This window comes from Caretta caretta, chromosome 8 (genome assembly GCF_965140235.1).
Source record: "Caretta caretta isolate rCarCar2 chromosome 8, rCarCar1.hap1, whole genome shotgun sequence".
Taxonomy (NCBI): Eukaryota; Metazoa; Chordata; order Testudines; family Cheloniidae; genus Caretta; species Caretta caretta.
In genome coordinates this window covers 27,674,780-27,698,643 of record NC_134213.1, presented here as the reverse complement: position 1 = coordinate 27,698,643, position 23,864 = coordinate 27,674,780, and the positions used below count along the sequence as shown (strand labels likewise).

The 23,864-nt window shown below is 41.3% G+C and overlaps 1 protein-coding gene across 1 annotated transcript in view; it reads right to left on the bottom strand.

Moving 5' to 3' along the window:
- The window catches only part of TENM2 (teneurin transmembrane protein 2), a 2,093,216-nt gene that overhangs the window by 1,586,981 nt on the left and 482,371 nt on the right, over positions 1-23,864 (bottom strand). The window contains exon 3 of the mRNA XM_048860042.2: positions 10,918-10,971. The gene's annotated coding sequence lies outside the window, so the exon portion shown is untranslated. The remainder of the gene's footprint in view (positions 1-10,917; positions 10,972-23,864) is intronic.

Sequence of the window (23,864 nt, the reverse complement as noted above, 5' to 3'; positions counted from 1 at the left end):
ACTGCCTTGACATCCTGTTTCCCAAGATGTAACCTTATTAACACTATACTGAAATACTCTGGTTTGAGAACAGTCCTTTGTCATTGGCTTGGGTCCCTTGCTTGCATTTTTGACCAAATTTTCCATTCTTAATATTTTTTATACAGCAATTTGATTCCTAGCAGAGAGGAGCTTGTGTGAACATCACTCTTTGCAGATGATTACTGATACTATATAATTTTTGATTGACATATATGATATGATAGAATATTATACTCTTCTCTAACTTTATTAGGAATGTAAAATGATTGTCGAGATCAGTGTTTAAAATCTGGGAAAGAAAGAAAAAGCAAAATCATCCTATACACTTTTTTTTTAAAAAATCTAGCTTTTTAGTCACTTTTACAGCCAATGTTAATAAACTTGATTTAAAACAAGTTGGCTGTTATCTCTACTACCTATTCAGATTGTTAGCTCTGTGACAGCAGGGACCATCTTTTTGTACTGTTTGTACAGTGCCTAGTACAATGGGGTCCTGGTCTATGATTGGAATTTTTAAATGTAGTATCTTATTAATGAGCAGACAAGTTTCAAGATAAACCCTTTATTAAGAACAGAAACTATGTAAGTAACAAAACTTCCTAATATTCTCTAGCTGTAGCCTGTACCTGCCCTACCCTATGTTCCTTTGTTGTTTCTCTTACCAGCATACCAGGAAACCCAAATGACTGCATAAAAATTAAAAGGAGTACTTGTGGCACCTTAGAGACTAACCAATTTATTTGAGCATGAGCTTTCGTGAGCTACAGCTCACTTCATCAGATGTATACCGTGGAAACTGCAGCAGACTTTATATACACACAGAGAATATGAAACAATACCTCCTCCCACCCCACTGTCCTGCTGGTAATAGCTTATCTAAAGTGATCAACAGGTGGGCCACCTCCAGCACAAATCCAGGTTTTCTCACCCTCCACCCCCCCACACAAATTCACTCTCCTGCTGGTGCTAGCCCATCCAAAGTGACAACTCTTTACATAATCAAGTCGGGCTATTTCCTGCATAGATCCAGGTTTTCTCACATCCCCCCCACCCCCATACACACACAAACTCACTCTCCTGCTGCAAAAAGAAAAGGAGTACTTGTGGCACCTTAGAGACTAACCAATTTATTTGAGCATGAGCTTTCGTGAGCTACAGCTCACTTCATCAGATGTTTACCGTGGAAACTGCAGCAGACTTTATATACACACAGAAATCATGCAACAATACCTCCTCCCACCCCACTGTCCTGCTGGTAATAGCTTATCTAAAGTGATCAACAGGTGGGCCATTTCCAGCACAAATCCAGGTTTTCTCACCCTCCACCCCCCCACACAAATTCACTCTCCTGCTGGTGCTAGCCCATCCAAAGTGACAACTCTTTACATAATCAAGTCGGGCTATTTCCTGCATAGATCAAGGTTTTCTCACATCCCCCCCACCCCCATACACACACAAACTCACTCTCCTGCTGGTAATAGCTCATCTAAACTGACCACTCTCCAGGTTTAAATCCAAGTTAAACCAGAACATCTGGGGGGGGGGGGGGAGGAAAAAACAAGAGGAAACAGGCTACCTTGCATAATGACTTAGCCACTCCCAGTCTCTATTTAAGCCTAAATTAATAGTATCCAATTTGCAAATGAATTCCAATTCAGCAGTTTCTCGCTGGAGTCTGGATTTGAAGTTTTTTTGTTTTAAGATAGCGACCTTCATGTCTGTGATTGCGTGACCAGAGAGATTGAAGTGTTCTCCGACTGGTTTATGAATGTTATAATTCTTGACATCTGATTTGTGTCCATTTATTCTTTTACGTAGAGACTGTCCAGTTTGACCAATGTACATGGCAGAGGGGCATTGCTGGCACATGATGGCATATATCACATTGGTGGATGTGCAGGTGAACGAGCCTCTGATAGTGTGGCTGATGTTATTAGGCCCTGTGATGGTGTCCCCTGAATAGATATGTGGGCACAATTGGCAACGGGCTTTGTTGCAAGGATAAGTTCCTGGGTTAGTGGTTCTGTTGTGTGGTATGTGGTTGTTGGTGAGTATTTGCTTCAGGTTGCGGGGCTGTCTGTAGGCAAGGACTGGCCTGTCTCCCAAGACTTGTGAGAGTGTTGGGTCATCCTTTAGGATAGGTTGTAGATCCTTAATAATGCGTTGGAGGGGTTTTAGTTGGGGGCTGAAGGTGACCGCTAGTGGCGTTCTGTTATTTTCTTTGTTAGGCCTGTCCTGTAGTAGGTAACTTCTGGGAACTCTTCTGGCTCTATCAATCTGTTTCTTTACTTCTGCAGGTGGGTATTGTAGTTGTAAGAAAGCTTGACAGAGATCTTGTAGGTGTTTGTCTCTGTCTGAGGGGTTGGAGCAAATGCGGTTGTATCGCAGAGCTTGGCTGTAGACGATGGATCGTGTGGTGTGGTCAGGGTGAAAGCTGGAGGCATGCAGGTAGGAATAGCGGTCAGTAGGTTTCCGGTATAGGGTGGTGTTTATGTGGCCATTGTTTATTAGCACTGTAGTGTCCAGGAAGTGGATCTCTTGTGTGGACTGGACCAGGCTGAGGTTGGTGGTGGGATGGAAATTGTTGAAATCATGGTGGAATTCCTCAAGGGCTTCTTTTCCATGGGTCCAGATGATGAAGATGTCATCAATATAGCGCAAGTAGAGTAGGGGCTTTAGGGGACGAGAGCTGAGGAAGCGTTGTTCTAAATCAGCCATAAAAATGTTGGCATACTGTGGGGCCATGCGGGTACCCATAGCAGTGCCGCTGATCTGAAGGTATACATTGTCCCCAAATGTGAAATAGTTATGGGTAAGGACAAAGTCACAAAGTTCAGCCACCAGGTTAGCCGTGACATTATCGGGGATAGTGTTCTTGACGGCTTGTAGTCCATCTTTGTGTGGAATGTTGGTGTAGAGGGCTTCTACATCCATAGTAGCCAGGATGGTGTTATCAGGAAGATCACCGATGGATTGAAGTTTCCTCAGGAAGTCAGTGGTGTCTCGAAGGTAGCTGGGAGTGCTGGTAGCGTAGGGCCTGAGGAGGGAGTCTACATAGCCAGACAATCCTGCTGTCAGGGTGCCAATGCCTGAGATGATGGGGCGCCCAGGATTTCCAGGTTTATGGATCTTGGGTAGTAGATAGAATATCCCAGGTCGGGGTTCCAGGGGTGTGTCTGTGCGGATTTGATCTTGTGCTTTTTCAGGAAGTTTCTTGAGCAAATGCTGTAGTTGCTTTTGGTAACTCTCAGTGGGATCATAGGGTAATGGCTTGTAGAAACTCGTGTTGGAGAGCTGCCGAGCAGCCTCTTGTTCATATTCCGACCTATTCATGATGACAACAGCACCTCCTTTGTCAGCCTTTTTGATTATGATGTCAGAGTTGTTTCTGAGGCTGTGGATGGCATTGCGTTCCGCATGGCTGAGGTTATGGGGCAAGTGATGCTGCTTTTCCACAATTTCAGCCCGTGCACGTCGGCGGAAGCACTCTATGTAGAAGTCCAGTCTGCTGTTTCGACCTTCAGGAGGAGTCCATCTAGAATCCCTCTTTCTGTAGTGTTGGCAGGGAGACCTCTGTGGATTAGTATGTTGTTCAGAGGTATTTTGGAAATATTCCTTGAGACGGAGACGTCGAAAATAGGATTCTAGGTCACCACAGAACTGTATCATGTTCGTGGGGGTGGAGGGGCAGAAGGAGAGGCCCCGAGATAGAACAGCTGCTTCTGCTGGGCTGAGAGTATAGTTGGATAGGTTAACAATATTGCTAGGTGGGGTGAGGGAACCATTGCTGTGGCCCCATGTAGCATGTAGTAGTTTAGAAAGTTTAGTGTCTTTTTTCTTTTGTAGAGAAGCAAAGTGTGCGTTGTAAATGGCTTGTCTAGTTTTAGAAACCTGGAAATCCTGGGCGCCCCATCATCTCAGGCATTGGCACCCTGACAGCAGGATTGTCTGGCTATGTAGACTCCCTCCTCAGGCCCTACGCTACCAGCACTCCCAGCTACCTTCGAGACACCACTGACTTCCTGAGGAAACTTCAATCCATCGGTGATCTTCCTGATAACACCATCCTGGCTACTATGGATGTAGAAGCCCTCTACACCAACATTCCACACAAAGATGGACTACAAGCCGTCAAGAACACTATCCCCGATAATGTCACGGCTAACCTGGTGGCTGAACTTTGTGACTTTGTCCTTACCCATAACTATTTCACATTTGGGGACAATGTATACCTTCAGATCAGCGGCACTGCTATGGGTACCCACATGGCCCCACAGTATGCCAACATTTTTATGGCTGATTTAGAACAACGCTTCCTCAGCTCTCGTCCCCTAAAGCCCCTACTCTACTTGCGCTATATTGATGACATCTTCATCATCTGGACCCATGGAAAAGAAGCCCTTGAGGAATTCCACCATGATTTCAACAATTTCCATCCCACCACCAACCTCAGCCTGGTCCAGTCCACACAAGAGATCCACTTCCTGGACACTACAGTGCTAATAAACAATGGCCACATAAACACCACCCTATACCGGAAACCTACTGACCGCTATTCCTACCTGCATGCCTCCAGCTTTCACCCTGACCACACCACACGATCCATCGTCTACAGCCAAGCTCTGCGATACAACCGCATTTGCTCCAACCCCTCAGACAGAGACAAACACCTACAAGATCTCTGTCAAGCTTTCTTACAACTACAATACCCACCTGCAGAAGTAAAGAAACAGATTGATAGAGCCAGAAGAGTTCCCAGAAGTTACCTACTACAGGACAGGCCTAACAAAGAAAATAACAGAACGCCACTAGCGGTCACCTTCAGCCCCCAACTAAAACCCCTCCAACGCATTATTAAGGATCTACAACCTATCCTAAAGGATGACCCAACACTCTCACAAGTCTTGGGAGACAGGCCAGTCCTTGCCTACAGACAGCCCCGCAACCTGAAGCAAATACTCACCAACAACCACATACCACACAACAGAACCACTAACCCAGGAACTTATCCTTGCAACAAAGCCCGTTGCCAATTGTGCCCACATATCTATTCAGGGGACACCATCACAGGGCCTAATAACATCAGCCACACTATCAGAGGCTCGTTCACCTGCACATCCACCAATGTGATATATGCCATCATGTGCCAGCAATGCCCCTCTGCCATGTACATTGGTCAAACTGGACAGTCTCTACGTAAAAGAATAAATGGACACAAATCAGATGTCAAGAATTATAACATTCATAAACCAGTCGGAGAACACTTCAATCTCTCTGGTCACGCAATCACAGACATGAAGGTCGCTATCTTAAAACAAAAAAACTTCAAATCCAGACTCCAGCGAGAAACTGCTGAATTGGAATTCATTTGCAAATTGGATACTATTAATTTAGGCTTAAATAGAGACTGGGAGTGGCTAAGTCATTATGCAAGGTAGCCTGTTTCCTCTTGTTTTTTCCTCCCCCCCCCCCCCCCCAGATGTTCTGGTTTAACTTGGATTTAAACCTGGAGAGTGGTCAGTTTAGATGAGCTATTACCAGCAGGAGAGTGAGTTTGTGTGTGTATGGGGGTGGGGGGGATGTGAGAAAACCTTGATCTATGCAGGAAATAGCCCGACTTGATTATGTAAAGAGTTGTCACTTTGGATGGGCTAGCACCAGCAGGAGAGTGAATTTGTGTGGGGGGGTGGAGGGTGAGAAAACCTGGATTTGTGCTGGAAATGGCCCACCTGTTGATCACTTTAGATAAGCTATTACCAGCAGGACAGTGGGGTGGGAGGAGGTATTGTTGCATGATTTCTGTGTGTATATAAAGTCTGCTGCAGTTTCCACGGTAAACATCTGATGAAGTGAGCTGTAGCTCACGAAAGCTCATGCTCAAATAAATTGGTTAGTCTCTAAGGTGCCACAAGTACTCCTTTTCTTTTTGCGAATACAGACTAACACGGCTGTTCCTCTGAAACTCTCCTGCTGGTAATAGCTCATCTAAACTGACCACTCTCCAAGTTTAAATCCAAGTTAAACCAGAACATCTGGGGGGGGGGGGTTAGGAAAAAACAAGAGGAAACAGGCTACCTTGCATAATGACTTAGCCACTCCCAGTCTCTATTTAAGCCTAAATTAATAGTATCCAATTTGCAAATGAATTCCAATTGGAATTCCAAAATGAATTGGAATTCATTTGCAAATTGGATACTATTAATTTAGGCTTAAATAGAGACTGGGAGTGGCTAAGTCATTATGCAAGGTAGCCTGTTTCCTCTTGTTTTTTCCTAACCCCTCCCCCCCCCCCAGATGTTCTGGTTTAACTTGGATTTAAACTTGGAGAGTGGTCAGTTTAGATGAGCTATTACCAGCAGGAGAGTGAGTTTGTGTGTGTATGGGGGTGGGGGAGATGTGAGAAAACCTGGATCTATGCAGGAAATAGCCGGACTTGATTATGTAAAGAGTTGTCACTTTGGATGGGCTAGCACCAGCAGGAGAGTGAATTTGTGTGGGGGGGTGGAGGGTGAGAAAACCTGGATTTGTGCTGGAGGTGGCCCACCTGTTGATCACTTTAGATAAGCTATTACCAGCAGGACAGTGGGGTGGGAGGAGGTATTGTTTCATATTCTCTGTGTGTATATAAAGTCTGCTGCAGTTTCCACGGTATACATCTGATGAAGTGAGCTGTAGCTCATGAAAGCTCATGCTCAAATAAATTGGTTAGTCTCTAAGGTGCCACAAGTACTCCTTTTCTTTTTGCGAATACAGACTAACACGGCTGTTCCTCTGAAACCTGTATAAAAAATGTACAGGAAGGGTGTCATCTCTACACTTCCTGATGCACTTAATCTATAGCACGCTAGGGGCTACCACAATATAAACAATAACTATTAATCGTCTTCACACTGCAAATAAGAATACAACAAATGACTTTTTGTCATTTTACACTAAATATTTTCCCCTTATGGCAGATTTTATAATCATTGTATTAAGAAAGAAAGTCGCTATTTATTTATAGTTAGAATTTTAGCATCCTGAAAACCTTTTATGTTTTTAGAAGTACCAAGAAACTCTCTTATTGATCTTTACTTATTGAAGCTTTTCATCCTACTGTCCATTCAGCATTCAATGTTTGAGGTCAGCACCAAAACACATAAATTTCAGTGCATTAGAAACATTATCTAAAAGTTCTAAAATTATAATGTCAAAATGTAGCACTTTCACAATAAACAGCTATGGCTGCCTATCATTGTTTGATTATTATATGGTTCCTATGAAGCTAAAGCTATAATTTATAAGCTATATATTATAGCACCTAACTGTGACTTCCAATACATGGTCAATTACACCTTTGCTTTTTAAAAGGCTTTTCACTTTACTTGTGGTACGGGCACATAAAAACCTGAGACGCTGTCAGAGGGCTAGCATCCAAAAATACGTTTCTGGTTATGCAACTCTAGTGGCATTTACTGGATGCAAGTAGCACATTTCATACTGGTGTTCTGATACCCTCCTTACTCACATGAGCAGTCCTTAAACACACAGGCAGTTCTATTGATTTTCATGGGAGTAATTACTTGGATAAGAGTTGCAGGGCCAGACTTAAAAATTTTCATATATATTCATTCTCTCTTTACCAATGTAATCCGCTCCCTCCCCCCATTGTATTTGGTACATATTGATTTTTCTTCCATCTGCATTTTCATTCCCCTTCCAACAGCTGCCCGATTTGAGCTAAGCAAGAGTGACATATCTGACATAAGTTCACAGAGATCCAAATTACTGCACCTCATGCAGACCTGTGAGCTGCACTTGGATCTCCCCCATAAAATTGTAAATCAGTTCCTCATTCCAAAGCTCTAACTTTCTTGTTATGTAACTCCTTCAGCATCAGAAGGGAGTATCTTATTTGCTGGATATGTAATGTTCTGTAACTCTGCTGTAACTAATGGAAATCATCTTCTCAGAAATTGAGTGGGGAAGACATTCCTGTACAATATGTCATTTCCAGACAACGTTCTCTTAATTTTTTAATGGTAACTATTATTTTGATTTATAATTGCAGTGAAGATTTGTATTATTGCTGTTGTTATTATTATTAATCTCTTTTCAGGATATGTTCTTTGTTATTTGCAAAATCAGCTGTAACTCTTTAAAAGGGATGTTTTAGATACAGTAATAAAAATGTGATGCATAATATAGCATGATGAAACAGCTACCATTTAACTTAACCACAAATAGTACTTGTGATGCTGGAATTATCTGTATCATTTTGTTTAGTGTAGGCAGAGGATGTTCTTGAACTTCAGAGAGATTTTTTTCCCTTTTCATTTCCCCCCTCTCTTTTTAAAAAAACAACATCACTAGTGTTTTATTGGTGCTTGATTGTTTTGCATTGCAATGCCAAATGATTGCTGGCTGGGAATAACCATGGAGATAGTATTTATATTTGAATTTCTCTTCTGTCTTCATTTTAAAAGACCTTGATGGTTTTCATAACAGTCTTTATAAATCTGGTGATTGTTTTCATAACAGTCTTTATAAATCCTATCAGTTAATGATTATTACACCATATCCTAGCCTGCTTCCCCTTCAAGCTAATGGGAATTTGGGCATTGACTGCAAAGAAAGCAAGATGGGCCTCTGGTGAACTGCACACTTGGCACATAGATTTCCTTTTTCTCTGAAAATGGGAGGTGGGTTTTGTTTGTTTGTTTCTTTAATTTTCAGTAAGATGAAACTTTAGCCCTTTTGACATCAATCATTTGTACACAAAACTGCTTCAAAAACTGTTTGTCTTTTAGAACCTGACCCTTTTTTAAGAGACAGTTAGGAGATGAACTTGTAAATATTTTGTAATGATCCAGTTTATTTTATACCTCAGGGTTTCCCCTTCAATTCACGAATCAATGGAATCCTTCTTCTTCTTCTTCTTCTCTGCCTTAAAAAATAACCGCCTGTCATGAACCTGTCTATGCTTATGTTTAACCATGTATTCCAATTTTACATAGATAATGTCAGTGCTTAGTTTTCCAACAGCTCTAATAATCTTAAAGGCATCTCTGAAATTTGTTTGCTGATCTTTGCTGTGACGACCTTGGATAATATAGAAGGTTAAGTGTATTTTCAGGATTGTAAACTTTTGCCTCCTAGGCACCATGATATAAACACTGTCTTTTTGGTTTATAATCATCATCATTTTTAAAAAAAAATATGCTCCTCTCCTTGCTGCTCTAGTGTTTCTTTAACAAAGAGCACTTCTGAGGTACAAATGCAGCATAATTTATGTACTGTAGATTTATCAAATATCAATAATAATAGCACTGAATGTCCTGTCTTTCTTGATATTCAAGAGGGATGTAAACATAAATATCAGACACTTGGATTCCAAAAGTGTAGGCCATTTAAAAATTTTAATCTAAAACCTGAACTCTGATTTCTCCAGCTGAAAACCTCAATATGGGGATTCATGCATACCTCAAACCACCTGAATAACACCACATTTTTCTCATTTCTGAAACTCCAAGGAGACAAATATGCAACATTAGTTCAACAGTGTTCCTTCACAGGAAATTCACCTTTTAAACAGGCTTCATGTACTAAAGGGATATTGTTACAGATGAACACTTTACTGAACAAAACCCACACCTACTGTCAGTCCTATAGGAGAGCTGAACCACTGAAGACCCATGTGCCTAGAAACTATCATGTGAAGCAACATTTGGGCCTGATCCACAGCTTATGTCAGTTCAAAGATTCCCATTGACATCACCAAGTTTTGGATCAGTCTTAGAAAGGCCCAGGACATTCAGGGCTGTATACCTTTAATTATTGTGTTTTTCTTTTTTAAATTGGTCTTCTCTTTGCATGGAGAGGGTAGCGTCTGACAGACCATGCTGTCCATGTGAAATTCTAGTAATGGTAATCAAAGTCAACAGGGCAAATGTAGTCTTCAAAAGGAAAGCCTAAGCGTGAAATAAAATGTGGGAATTGAGATTCCCACCACTACACAGGGATCCAGAATGCTATGCTCTACAAGTTGATCCCAATGGGAACAGGAGTTTGGCCAATTATCACCCTTCTTTCTCATATGGACCTGCACCTCTTGGGCCCAAAGAAAGGGCATCAGGTATCTGGTAAACCATGAGTTGTTAATATCGGGATATTGTTACAACCCGCTAGGCATGAATCCTTTGCAATAGAAGATGTGTCATACTTCTTTTCTACAAAATGTGTGCAATGATGTGAGAGCAATTGGGACTAAACACACAAGGGGAGGAAAAATGGGTGTGGGACTCAGTTTAGCATCTGGGACCCCACTGGTGAGCCCTGCCTGCAGGAGGAGATTTCACTGGTGTAAGTTTGCATGCAGGGGCTGCTGCACCTCTTGGCTTCTTTCATGAGGAAGTCCTTAATGGAGGCACACATCTCCAGGGAAGGACTAAAGATGTTGGGTCCCTTGAACTTAGTGTTTTAATAAAGATGCAGCTAGTGGTTTTTAAAAGTCGTAACACATATTTCTACTGTAAATTGCAGTGGCAAGGATTTGTTCTCACTAGCCATGTCTAAGTGCCTCTTTTCTGTAAGGTTTTATAAGGGCTGCATTCTAATATTAAATTCAAGATGTGCTATCACCCTGCGCATAAAACAAACCATCAAACAAACAAAAACAGAAACAAACTTATGCTTACGTGTGCACTAAATAACTTGGGTATGCTGGGAACATGATACTCAAGATGTCAGGTACAATACTATGCTGCAAAAATAAAGCATTTTTTTTTCTTGGCTGAAAGACTCCATTTATCATACCATATGAATTAGCTACTGAGATTTACCAAATAGTGTAAGAGTTCTCCTGCACAACATATATTACACATTCCACATGTCAAAAATAAATATCCTAGTACTTACCTGCCTTTCTTTCTGTCCTTTTGAGATCTGTGATTATTCATTCACTCGGCAAGCCTAAAGAAAAGGGAAAGCGAGAAATGCTTATGCTTGGTGTGAGTGATTTTGTTAGGCACTGTATAGTTGCAAACAGTCTAAAGTTAAGAATTCTGAGCTGCATTCTTATGAAGATGCAGCAACAAGTTGTTGAAGATAGCTATAAAGTGATCTAACATTTATCACATACTTTCCCATAATTAAATATATTGTGATGGATTTGGACAGCTCTCTATAGGAGAACATCCAGTATTCCATTTTCCTCAGCCTTTTACTAATAAAACACTTATCTGTATGACTTTAGCCTCTGATTTTAATACAGTTACACCACCCTACAATTCTGGTATCTCCCAGTTCCTGACAACCGAAATGACAGTTTTGGAGTTTTAAAGAGAATGGGATCAGGACTGTTATTATTTTACATACACAAATTATTAATATTCCTTTAGCACCCATAATGTGTAAGGTGCTTCGCTCACACATATTGGAAGATACAGTTTCTGCCCCCCAAAAAGAATTTAAAACCAATTATTGTAGTCTGATTCAAAGTGATTCAACTACAAGATTCAACTAATAAAACCTCAGAGCACATGTATGAGCTAGGTAAATGTTGTTAAAGTCACCTTACAGAGTAATATAAAATAAAATTATTTTATTTAGAAGAAAAAAATTGCAATAAAGCAGAATACATACAAATGTCAAATCCAATCTCATAATATAATTCCATCTCCATATATTTCCTCCATAAGAAGCTGTTTAATACTTCCCCTTTTCTCTTTGTTATTGTTTTAATTATATAATGTGGCAGAGCTCCGACCTTTTCCCCGTGGGTCCCGCACTTCCAGGTGGTTTATGCTAGTCTCAGAGGCTCACTGCGATCCTCCACGTAGCCCTTCTCTCTCTAGGGCCAGGGTTACAGTCTACTGATCCCTTTTCATCATAAGCCAGCAGGGAGGTTGGTGAGAGAACCACAGTCTCTGCTGTCCCTATGGGCTTATTCCTGAACAGTTTAGCCTCCTGTCCTGACAGGGGCCTGTCTTCCCCTCCCCAGGAGGTGTTTCTGTAGTGGCGGGTTGGGGGGAACCCGGGCCCACCCTCTACTCTGGGTTTCGGCCCAGGGACCCTAATGGCAGCAGCTGTTGGCAGCCAACCTTTCACGGCCAGAGTTGCTACATTTCCCTGGGCCACTTCCCCACAGCTCTCCCACTTCTCTTTCTTAACACCTTCCTCACCCTTACCTTAGGGCTCCCTGTCCAGTGGCTTGAGGTTGTCTTCATTACCCAGCCCTTCAGCCGCACTTCCTCTCCTCTGACTCCCCTTGGCCTGACCAGAGTAAGTCAGCCAGGGAACAGAAAACTGCTTATCCAGTGGCCAGTATATCTGCCTTCTACTACTCTGCTGTACCCAACTGGCCTGAGTCTATCACAATAATTACATGCATAAGTTGTTTTGTAAAAGCTCCTTACACAGCTTAACCTAATTTGCATTGAGACGCTCTTACAATACCAGCACATTTTATCTATTTAACTTATCGTGAGGGCTTTTTAACCACCTTAGATAGACAGGAAATATTGTAAAAAAATTAGCAAGGCTACTGCTACTTCCATTATATACGAGAAGGTGGAATAGCTACAACAAAGAATAGCACTTAAGAGTAAAATGCATTTGTATACAATACTCTGTTCTGTAGCAATTAGAGTTTCATTTACAGCAGCTTGTAACCAAAGTAGTGCCAACACTGCTTATTAATTAAAGGTGTTTTTTCATCCTTAGCCCCTTTGTGAAGAAAGTGAGAATTAGCCTACTGTTTCTTGGGAATTGCAGCTTTCTAATCATTTTTAAAATGAGGTTGACTAGTTCTGCCACCTCCTTGCCTGCAAACATTCTGTCTCTTACATACACCAGAAATTTTGATGGGTCTCCATCACATAGACAGTATGTTAAATATTTCTGCATAGATTTTGAATTATTTTGTACATCAACCAAAATCCTTGCTGGAGTTATTTTAAAGTAACTTTGCTCTTTGCTATCAAAAGGACGTGTTGTTTCACTTCCTCCAAAGATGCTTGGTACATCAAGGAAAATAACATCAAGTGATAGTGGGTTCAAACATATTTCTAATCTTTATAGCCCTTCAGTACTTACATTAAAAAAGTGAGGAATAATTTATTTCTGATGAAATAGAGTTGCTCAGCTCTCTACTAATAGGATCCTCAGGGCAAAAGAGGGTAGAAAAAACACTGATAAAAAGAAGAACGCTTCATCCTACTGTTTTCTATACTGGAAACAAATAAATTAATAATAGTGTTTACTCTGATTATCGTTGATTTAAGATAAATTGTTCTCATTTAGCAAGTGGGGAAAAGAAACTCAGCACTCTAGGGACTGAGAATACAAGTCTATGCCAAAGGCTATGGCTGGGGATACATTTACAGACCCATTCAGAATTCCTGGATTCATTCCAATCATTGCGGATAGTGGGGAGGCTGATATTCTAATACCATGTATCAGTTTAATAATGCAAGGTGATATTCCTTTCCCCTCCCCCCTCCTTACTTCCCCTCTTGTTCTCTGTATGACTCTTGTGAAATCTCTTTTTATCCTTGAGGGGTCACCAACATTAGGCTTTTGCTCTCTGCACTGCAAAACTGCAGCAAAATTCTTTCTTATAGAGCAATAACCTTACACTCTTATGCTGTTTACAATAAATTCTTATTCAAATAGTCAATATAACCAAAGGAAAATGGAACAAACACACTTAAAATGGCACCCTGTCCTTTTGTATTTAACAGAACAGCACTTCTCAGAAGCAGCATCATGAAAGCAACTGAACATAGTCCACATAATAATTCAGCTAAGAAGATAGCATTTAAGTGCAGTATTAAAACTGTTTTCAGTTCTTCAAAGTGTTGCCTTATCATCATCTTCCCTATGCTTGAAAATAATGAAAGAGAAGCTACATAATATGGTGCTGAAGTGGATGGCGTATAGCAAGGGCTCAAGGATAGTACTGTATTCCCTGCTATGGAAGTTTCACCATTTATTACCACTCATTAAAATTTAATTTTATATAGCATCTTCAAAAGGTCATATTTTAAATCAGAATTTTGTAGCCAATATTATTGACTGGCTAACTTCTTTGAAAACACAAATCTTCACAGATTTACCATTTTGAATTATTAAAGATAAAACAAAAACAATCGGATTCATTTCACTTTCTAACACCAAAGGGTTAATTTTTTTCAGTTGACTGAGCAGAGATTTTTTTGTTTTATCTTAAAAAAGTTAAACCTTGTCTTGACCTACAAAAATATATTTGGTAACAACACTGAAGCTATGCAATACATTCATTATCTTCACCTTGTGTTTACTACATTATGAGATGTAGTCTATTTGAATGCTTTAGTCATTATTTTAATGTGCTGTGTATTTTTCACACAGCACAGAGCTGTGTACTATGTGTAGAAGCGATAAACTGAATAAGTTGAAAAACCAAACATATGGCCAAGATTTTAAGAAATGGATACCTAAATTACGCTCCTAAATCCACATTTAAGCTTCTAAATAAGTGGTCTGATTTAAAGTTCTGAACACCCAGCAGCTCCCACTGAAATCAATGTATGATGGCTGAACTCAGTGTTTCCTTACAGGGCATACCATGCCAGTGCTTCCTATATAAGCTATTAGCATAGCCAACAAGCATACCCAATCAATTTAGGAGAAGACCATTTAGAAACTTGTGGAGGGGTCACTATAGCAATTTCTTGAGTTTTCAGATTCCTGGACCTCTGACAGTTATAGTATAGGCATGGGTATGGGCAAAACTCTGCTCCAATAACCTTGATGATGTCATAATAATAGGTACAACTTAAGTGTCTGTGCGGATTCTATTAGTCCTCTCAGCAGGTTCTGGCACGAGGTTTAATTGAGTAACAGATAGACTAGCAGGAGTGGTTGGAATCACTCTGGTGGCACCATTCTTATATCTATGATGAGGGTTCTCATCTCCTGAAGAGTACCTCCTGAGTTTATATGATCTCCCTTCCGTGACTTATGCAAGGTCTCACAGCAAGTCAGTAGTAGAGCTGGGAACACTACCCAGATCTCCTAATTCCTAGTCTGGACCCTGTTCTTCTGGAGCACGCTGTCACAAGAATGTCCTTTTAACCACCTTGTCACATTTTTTAAATGTCAGGAAACCACTTTTCCCACATACACAATGAAAAGTGTATTATTTTTCACTTTTGATTACAAAGCTGTATGGGCTTTTATTGAAGACTGAACTGATGATTCACTAGAGGAACACTCGGCAAAGGTGCTAGAGTTTGAACCACTATACCTGTCACATGCCTGAGATTTTGCACCAGTGTTAACACATGTTAAAATGTGCTCACTGCAACTGGATGGGGTATGTCCTTGGGCTGGCTAGGAGAAAAGGGGCTTTTTGCCCCTGCACATGAATTGGGTTCCTTCTACTTCAGGATCAGGGCAGCGACATCGGCAGTCCAATTAGTGCTGGGGGTCAGGGTGATAGAAGCAACTGGATGAAAGTATTTGAAAGTTTATAGGACCCCTCAGGTGTGGAATCAGAGTCTGGCCATCTGAATAGCTAATATTACAGTGTATCCAATTTCTGGATCATCACAACTGTTCAAGTGAGAAATAGTATGGATTTTCAGTTACAGTATCAAATACTGGCCATAGAGGCTGGCTCCTTTTTCCAGCCTCCTTAACTGTCATAAGTGGGGAGGGTAGTAGAGTCCCAGCACTTACCTCACTAGGACCAGAATGGAAAGGTGGATGGCTGACAGCAGGGGAAACAACTGAGGAAATAATGGCCTGCACTATACAGTGTATTGCTGGATGCTCCTAGATCTGTTAAGCAAATAAAGTTGTGGTCTAGTTAAACCACATCCATTGCTTCTTGTTTTTCTTCTGGTATGGCTAAGCCAATGGCCATTGTGTTGACAGTTATGTCTACACCTACGGCGGCATGCAGAGCACAGGCACTGCATACAGCAGTGAAAGGCACATTGCAACTACACATTGCAGTGAAAGTCTCCAGCCGTGGGACACTACACTGATAAAAATGACTGCACAGATGTGGGAGGCACTGCTTAGGCACGTAGAAAGCCATGTAAGGTATGTAGGCCAAGGCTTGTAGGGCACTCTATTCTACTCACCTCATCTGTGCTCACTGTCTACTTTGCTATTTATACCCATAAGAGCTGGTCATGCAGTGGCTGTACCCTATTTGCCAGTAAGTGTAGATATACCCAAAAAAGACACATCCATATAGAAAATATAAAGTACTTTTAGAAATAGAGCCTGAAAGAGGTATGATGCCTTGTGGGTAGCTGTCACAGACATCAGGACAAATCCTGTTAATTAGGAGTTAAGCCAAATATGAATTAGGATTATTACTGTATTATTATAATACGCACACAGTATAACATTGTGAAATGCAAATTCACATGAAATCTTATCCATAAACATTGTACAGGTAATAACTGTAGATCTCAAATGCACCATGAAATATAAGGAAAACATCTCAGAGAACAATATAGTGAAACAAGAGATTTCCCCCCCCCATATAATTGTATTTGTAAGAGTAGTTATTAACCTCCACTTTGAGATCCTCTTTAGTGTTCATTTTGCATACTTTTAAAGAAGAAACACAACCAAGATGGAAGTGAATAGGTTTATGTGGGGTTGAAAGGTCTAGAAATACAAAACACTAAATCTCTCAACAGCCAGAAAATGACAGCAAATTTGGCCCCAAATGGTTGGCAAATTGCAGAATATTGTCATATTTTGTGCGGGAGAAAAATGAAGAAAATTGCTAGAAAAGATAGAAAACCTGCAGAAAAATGTTTGACAATTGCAGACATGCTTCCATTTCATCCAATATTTTATTTAATATTGTTATCTTTAAATGTGACACATGGTAAACCTAGCCACTGTGCAATTGTTCCATTTACACAGTTAGCAAGTATAAATTCTGCTTTCAGCTTTGCTCTTTGATCCTTATGCAGACTTTCTGCGATTGATGTCAGAGACAGAAGAGCTTGGAAGTCAGGATAAGGGGACCAGAGCAACACAACAGCATACATGAAAAGTAACCTGGATCTTCTGTATGAACAAACACAATTTCAGTTATTAGGAACCAAAAATGTATGTTCCACTGGAAAATAGCCCACCATTGAAGTGAAATGCCCTCCCTGCCCCTCATCCTCACTGCATCTGAGTTTTCAAAAGAAGAGGGAAATGCTGCCTAGCCAAAAGAGTGGAAAAGAAAAATGTGGAAACACAGAAGCCCCATTTTCAAACATGGGTCCCCTTACAGGATATTCAAATCCTGTACTGAGATACTTAACATGAAATGTGCTGGTAGAGGTAGGAATTTATAACATACATTAAAAAAACATTAGTGAGGTTGCAAAGTCGAGGACTCAGAAGTTTGGAAATGCCAGAATTAAGGTTGCCTGTGCAACTTTAATTCAATCCCTTTGTGCATATGCATTATGATACAGTCTAACTACATGAGTACATGCACAGGGCCCCATCTTCATTCAGTGCACATGATGGACTGTGTTCAATTAATGAACAGTTATTCCATATTTGGCTTTATTGTGGTAGTCCAATATTTGGGCCAGTGCCTTATCTCCTGCATATTATTCATACTGTGCTCTGAAGACAGCAATATTAGTTTCCTCATTGGCTTTCTATAGCTTTCATCATTATAGTATCCGAGTGCTTCAAAAACATTAATATGAGACAAAGAGGTATTATCCCCAATTTACAAGTGGGGAACTGAAGCACAGAGAAATTAAGGTAGAAAGTACCCATTACTTTTGGGAGTCCAATTTCAGATGACTAGGGCCTGATTTTTCAGTTCCCGTAGCTTATATAGCATTTATGTTCAAAGCACAGCTCCCATAAACTTCAGTTGCAGCTGTGACTGCTCACCACATCTGCAAATCACACCCCAGCATCTCAAAGCAAGCACCCAGAAACTGAGGAACACACAATGAGTAACCCCCAATAAAAAGTATGTTTTTTAAGTGACTTGCCTTGCATTACAAACTTACTCTGTGGCAGAGATATAATCAAATTGTTGAGGGCAGCATTCAACTGACTTAACTGCAAGACCATGGTGTCTTTCAGCAGTCCCCTGCTTCATTCACTACTGGTCTTCCAATCTCTGCAACAAATGAAGCAGGAGTCTGTATAGGGACATGCTCTGTCCCCATCCTCTGATGCCCCAGACATGCCTCAGACTCCATCCAGTAAATGGCAAATTCCTGTGATGTATAGTAGAACTTCAGAGTTACAAATACCTTGGGAATGGAGATTATTTGTAACTCTGAACAAAACTTTACGGTTGTTCTTTCAAAAGTTTACAGTTGAACATTGACTTAATACAGCTTTGAAACTTTACTATGCAGAAGAAAAATGCTGCTTTTAACCATTTTAATTTAAACAAAACAAGCACAGGAACCACTTCCCTGCCTTGTCAAATTTTTTTGGTAAAAGGTTCCCTTTATTTTACTATTAGTTTATATTGAACACAGTACTGTACTGTATTACTGTTTTTGTTGTTGTTGTTGTTTGGTCTCTGCTGCTGCCTGATTGCATACTTCCAGTTCCAAATTAAGTGTGTGGTTGACGGGTCATTTCATAACTCTGGTGTTGGCAATTGAGGGTCTACTATATTTATATTCCCATCACCAATGCAGTCTCATGCCAAAAATTGTTAGATTACTTCTCTACTTTTAGCCCTTTCCCACAGGGAAAGGAAGAATAGCACACCCTTGGGATCTCTGCACACCCTGAGCTCAGCTAAACCATGTCTGGTCCTTTCCCACTCCATGACTTTCCTGTGTCTTTCCCGTGTCTTTCTTATATCCCTCCACTGATGGGCTTATTGCTACATCAGCCCCCACAGCCCCATCTGCTAATTAGCTTGCATCTTCCCATCAGCCATCTCTAGGGAAACGGATTGGTGCCTAAGTGATTCACAGTGCTGGTTCACCTCCTAACTTGCAGCACTCTGCCATTGGGTCCTACAGACAAGTCTCATTTAGTGTATAACTCTGCATTAATCCCCAGAGCAATACTATCCTGATCACTTCTTTCCTGGGTGGGGTTTCCAGCTTGCTGCCATAAGCGTTGTCAGTCCTGCTCAGGGAGTCCCCTTCCCTCTTTGGCAGATGTTTTTCCCCCTGCTCCCCACTCCCTTTCCCCCTTCACTGGTTTAGGTTCCCTCCTTCCTTTCTGCCTTCCATAATTGTATCCCCCAAAATTCTTCCTTCCCTGTCCCCTGCAGTGTTTGTTTAGTTTGATCCTCCCGCTCCTCCCTTCACTGAAGTGCGGCCAGAGGGGCAGACTCCTAATGATTTCCCCTTGCTTCTGTTTTTGTTTCTTTTTATTCCTTTTTGAATTAGTTCCCCTTCCTAATCAGAAGGGGAGGGGGAGCATGGTGTTCCACTATCACCACCAACCTCTGCCTCCCATTTTATTTGAGTCACTGCCATGGCAGGTCCTCAATCCCCCTTTGGCAAGGTTTCTCCCTCAGAGGCCTCAGGGGAGGGAGAGAAGGGGGCACTATTGTTGCCCTGCCTCTGGGTACTCCCCTCAATAGGGCACCATTTCTAGTTACACACTTTAAGGGCAAAGGCTTGGGCTCCTCCTCCTTTTCCTCTTCCTCTCAGGGAAAAGGCAAGGGCAAGAAGAAGGTTGTTGGGAGTGTTTCCATTCCTCTTTCTCCTGCTAGGCCTTCCATCAGAGCTGGGGGCCCCACTCCGCAGGGCACCTGAATGTATACTCAAGTGACTGTGGTGATTTACCATCTGTGATATCACCAAGTGCCACAACCACAGTGTCAACCACTTCTGCTGTTTCCACCAATGGCAGCTGGGGGCTCCTTCTCTGGCTTGACTAGGAAGCACTAGGTTCGGGCCCTCTGGAAGCTGCCTCGACCCATGTGTGGGCATCGGCAAGCATAGTGGGGGCATCATCCATGGTGGTGGCCTCCGAAATATACGGCAAGATAGTCTTCTTTCTTGCCACGGGAGGCTGCTGCTCAGGAGCTGGTTGAGAGAGGCATTTTGGTGAGGAGCATCTTCATCCCCCTTGAATTGCTGGAAGGCCAGTGAAATAGGGTGGTGCTTATCTCTGTGCTGCCCTTCCTCCCTAATATGGCTCTCCTGCCCCCTCTCCCTGCCCTGGGGAGCTTGATCTCCCAAATAGTCACTCTCCACTTATGGGGCAAGGACCCAAGACTCCACCACATGCAGCCTTTCCACTGCCAGGTTAACATCCAGCCTGGTGGAAAAGTTTTTCCTAATATCCAACCTAAACCTCCTCCACTGCAACTTGAGACCATTATTCCTTGTTCTGTCATCTGGTACCACTGAGAACAGTCTAGATCCATCCTCTTTGGAACCCCCTTCAGGTATCAAATCCCCCCTCATTTTTCTCCTCTGCAGACTAAATAATCCCAGTTCCCTCAGCCTACTCTCCCTCAATTTCATGGGGTATTGGAAATGCTTGTGGTAAACTCTGCTAGTCTGGTCAGGTAAGAAATACTAGGTAAGGCAAATCTGAACAAGCCTGACCAGTAATCTCCCTACTGCCAAACTTTCTCCTACCACCCTGCAATGCAGGCTGGGTCATTCAGGCTGAGTGGGTGGCACAAAGAATGTGCCAAGAACTGCCCTGTGCAATGTGGTGGTGGGGAACTAGGGAGGTGGCGGGGGGTGGGAGGAGAGTGAGAAAGAGGTGCATGGAGGTGTCCTGTTAAATTCGGAGCTAGTGGAATGTACAAGATAACTTATATAGGATCTAGATGAGGGGCCTCAACTTTCACTATTTGTTGTGCTTTAGGAGCTTTCTTTTCAATCTATATGTTATACAGCTTACAGCTATAAACCTGCTATAAATCTTACAGCTATAAACCTGCTCCCCCTAACATGCAAGTTGTCTGGTGATTTTGGAAAGAGGACTTTTCCTCTCCAAAGCTGAAGTAGCAGTTCAGTCCTGGACCTGCATGCGGGGACCCAGCTGCGGCAGGAACTGCACTCGGGGTACTGGCTGCAAGACCTGCACCTAGGGCTCTACTCCCACCCCCAGCTCAGCATTTTGCTCATAAATGACTGACCTCTTTTGGCTAAAATTTTGCAAAATAATTTAGCCTGAGGCAGACAACCAACATGCTAAATTTCATCCCAAATGGTTAAAGTATGGCAAAGTTATAAGCAACTGAAAATAGGGTTTTATAATAGGAAGTTCAGGCAACGTTAATAAAAGGCAGTGTTCATAGCCCCACCTGTAATATGGCTGCTTTATGCATGCAATTGTCTACATGTGTATCCAAATACTGAAACAGAATTTTGGGGTAGCATATTAAGGCAATCACATTTTACACCTGGATCCTGAAAATTTTCATTTTCATCCATTTTTTCTGCTCACTCTAGCCATCTGACTCTCTCTTCACTCTGCTGCTCTATCTCATCCGTCACATTCACTCCATCTCCTACTGAGCACTTACATAACACACAATCACATGGACAATGATCTTCAATAATTTAACCAATTCCTGTTTGCTTTTTGATGTTGCTTTCTGAATCTCTTTCTCATGATTGGCATAAAATGAAACATCTGCCTGACATTACACCAAGCAGCCACCCACACTCCTAGCAAACAGTGCATGCTATTGCCCTCCCGATGTTACACACAGAGTGTTAGGACAATGATTCGCCCCAAGCCCCATAGAGAGAAAATGAGCAAAGCAGAGGAGTAGGAGTACCTCGGCAAATGTGGATTTGAAACACTCTCAGCTCCCCTGAGGCACCAGTAGGAAAAAGGCTCTTACAGCAAAGCTGATGCCTCCATCTACAGCCTTTGCAGACAAGTAAAAAATGAACTTGTGGGTTCATGAATTTGCAGATGCTGAACATCCACTGTGTGGAACAGACCTCTGCAGGGGTTCCCCATATGTCAGCATATGGAGGCTAGGTAGTGTTTGGACTGGCATTGGTTGAAAGATCTACTACTACATCCTTCATCATCATTCCCGTTTTAGAAGGTGAGGGGTGCATTCACCCTAAAGGATGTAGAAGCATCTGGGGAGCGGCTCAGCAGCTCCTTCATGGCTGGAGGGAGAATTTCCTCACCATCAGCCCCCTGTAGTGATACAGAGTGAACTATAGTGCACAAGCCCCACACTGGAACACAGCTTTATCTGTCTGTAAAGTGCCATACAGATTTAGGGTACCATATAAGTAATAATTAAAATAATACAAATATAATTGTTTACAAATTAACATTTTACATAAGGCTTTAAAGGTGCTTCTTCTCTGTAATGGCAGGGTTTCCTAGGCAATGATTCAGCCTCTAGGGAGGAAAGACATCCTGGCTACAGCTCTAAAAGCACATTTCCACATTTGCCTCCCGATCTAGAAAATAGCACAACAACATGAAAATTGTGGGATCCACAAATTTTATCATTCATGCCATTTTCCAATGGCCTTTCCTTTTACCTTAATTCAATTCTTTACAATACATTCTTTTTTCTGAACAGGCCCTTTTTTACCAGGGCAATTCTGCATTGAGAGAGCACAGGAATAGGAAGCAATAATCTACACGACAGAAACAAACTATTCTTTAAGAGGCAGTTTGCAAACTCACCCTTGTTTGCTGTCTACTGCCTGTTTTTAAATAATGCACAAATCAACTTCAATACCATGGAAATAATCAACACAGGATCACAACTTGGAGCTTCTATGAGAGCACAAATCAAAAAGCTGTTGGAATCCAACAGCTGGAGCCTGTCTCATTATTTCAGTGTGCTTTGATGTGCTTTTCAGCCAAGTATCTTAGAGAATTACTTTCAGATAGGTCTATCTACACATTCTACATTGCTTACACAGTATAGTTTCCAACCGAGATAAATACTGTAACTGAGTTCTCATTTTCAAAATAGATTTTTTTTTAAGATCTTCTATTAGGCAGAAAATCCTGTAAATAGCAGAATTAAAAATCAGCTGCATTTAATAAAAGAATCAAGTTTGTTATTGACTCTGAGCTGCTAGTTTCCATTAGATTATCCATCATACATTTATTATGTGATCAACTGCCTAATTAATTTTGTACTGGTGTATTTAGACATAATACGGTATGTTTCATACAGGACTATAATCCTGCACCTGCGGCCTCAGAGATTTAGGCAGCCCTCTATCATAAGTTTATGCTGTGCCTATAATCACTTCAGCTGGAGTATGGCTCCAGCTATTCAGTCTGTTGAAATATAGCTGAATTTAATTTCTGAGGCACTAGAATATTTGCATCTGTGGTTATGTTTCTTTGGACTTTAATCAGATCAAAGTTGCCGAGATATTAAGAGAGTTAGATACAATATTTTGCTCAGACAGTTTAGGGCATAAATCAGATGCTGTTTTGATTTTTCCTGCTTATCTGTTAATATGAACAGATGCAGTTACGCTATTGTATAATGAATGTTGATTGCCAACAGTATTTGATTGCATAACTATTCTGTAGTGATAATTAAAGATAACTTGATATCCTATAGAGTGATAATTAAAGATTGCTTTGTGTGCTATATTGTATAAATAAATGCTATAGATTATGAACAGACTCTGTATAGCTCTTATGCAGTACATGTTGCATGGAGGCTAAGTCACACAAGTCTTGATAATGGAAATATTCAGATGCTAATGAAAGTCTTCATTCCAAGACTTGTGTTATTTTGCATTTATTTTTTACTGGTTTGTGGCTTTTATATTAAACTAAGTCTTAGTGCTGTATGCTGTATTAAGAAAGACTGGGAAAGAAACAGCTACGGAGACAAATACTCTTCCAATATGGAAATTTTAAAAATATTTCAAATTTCT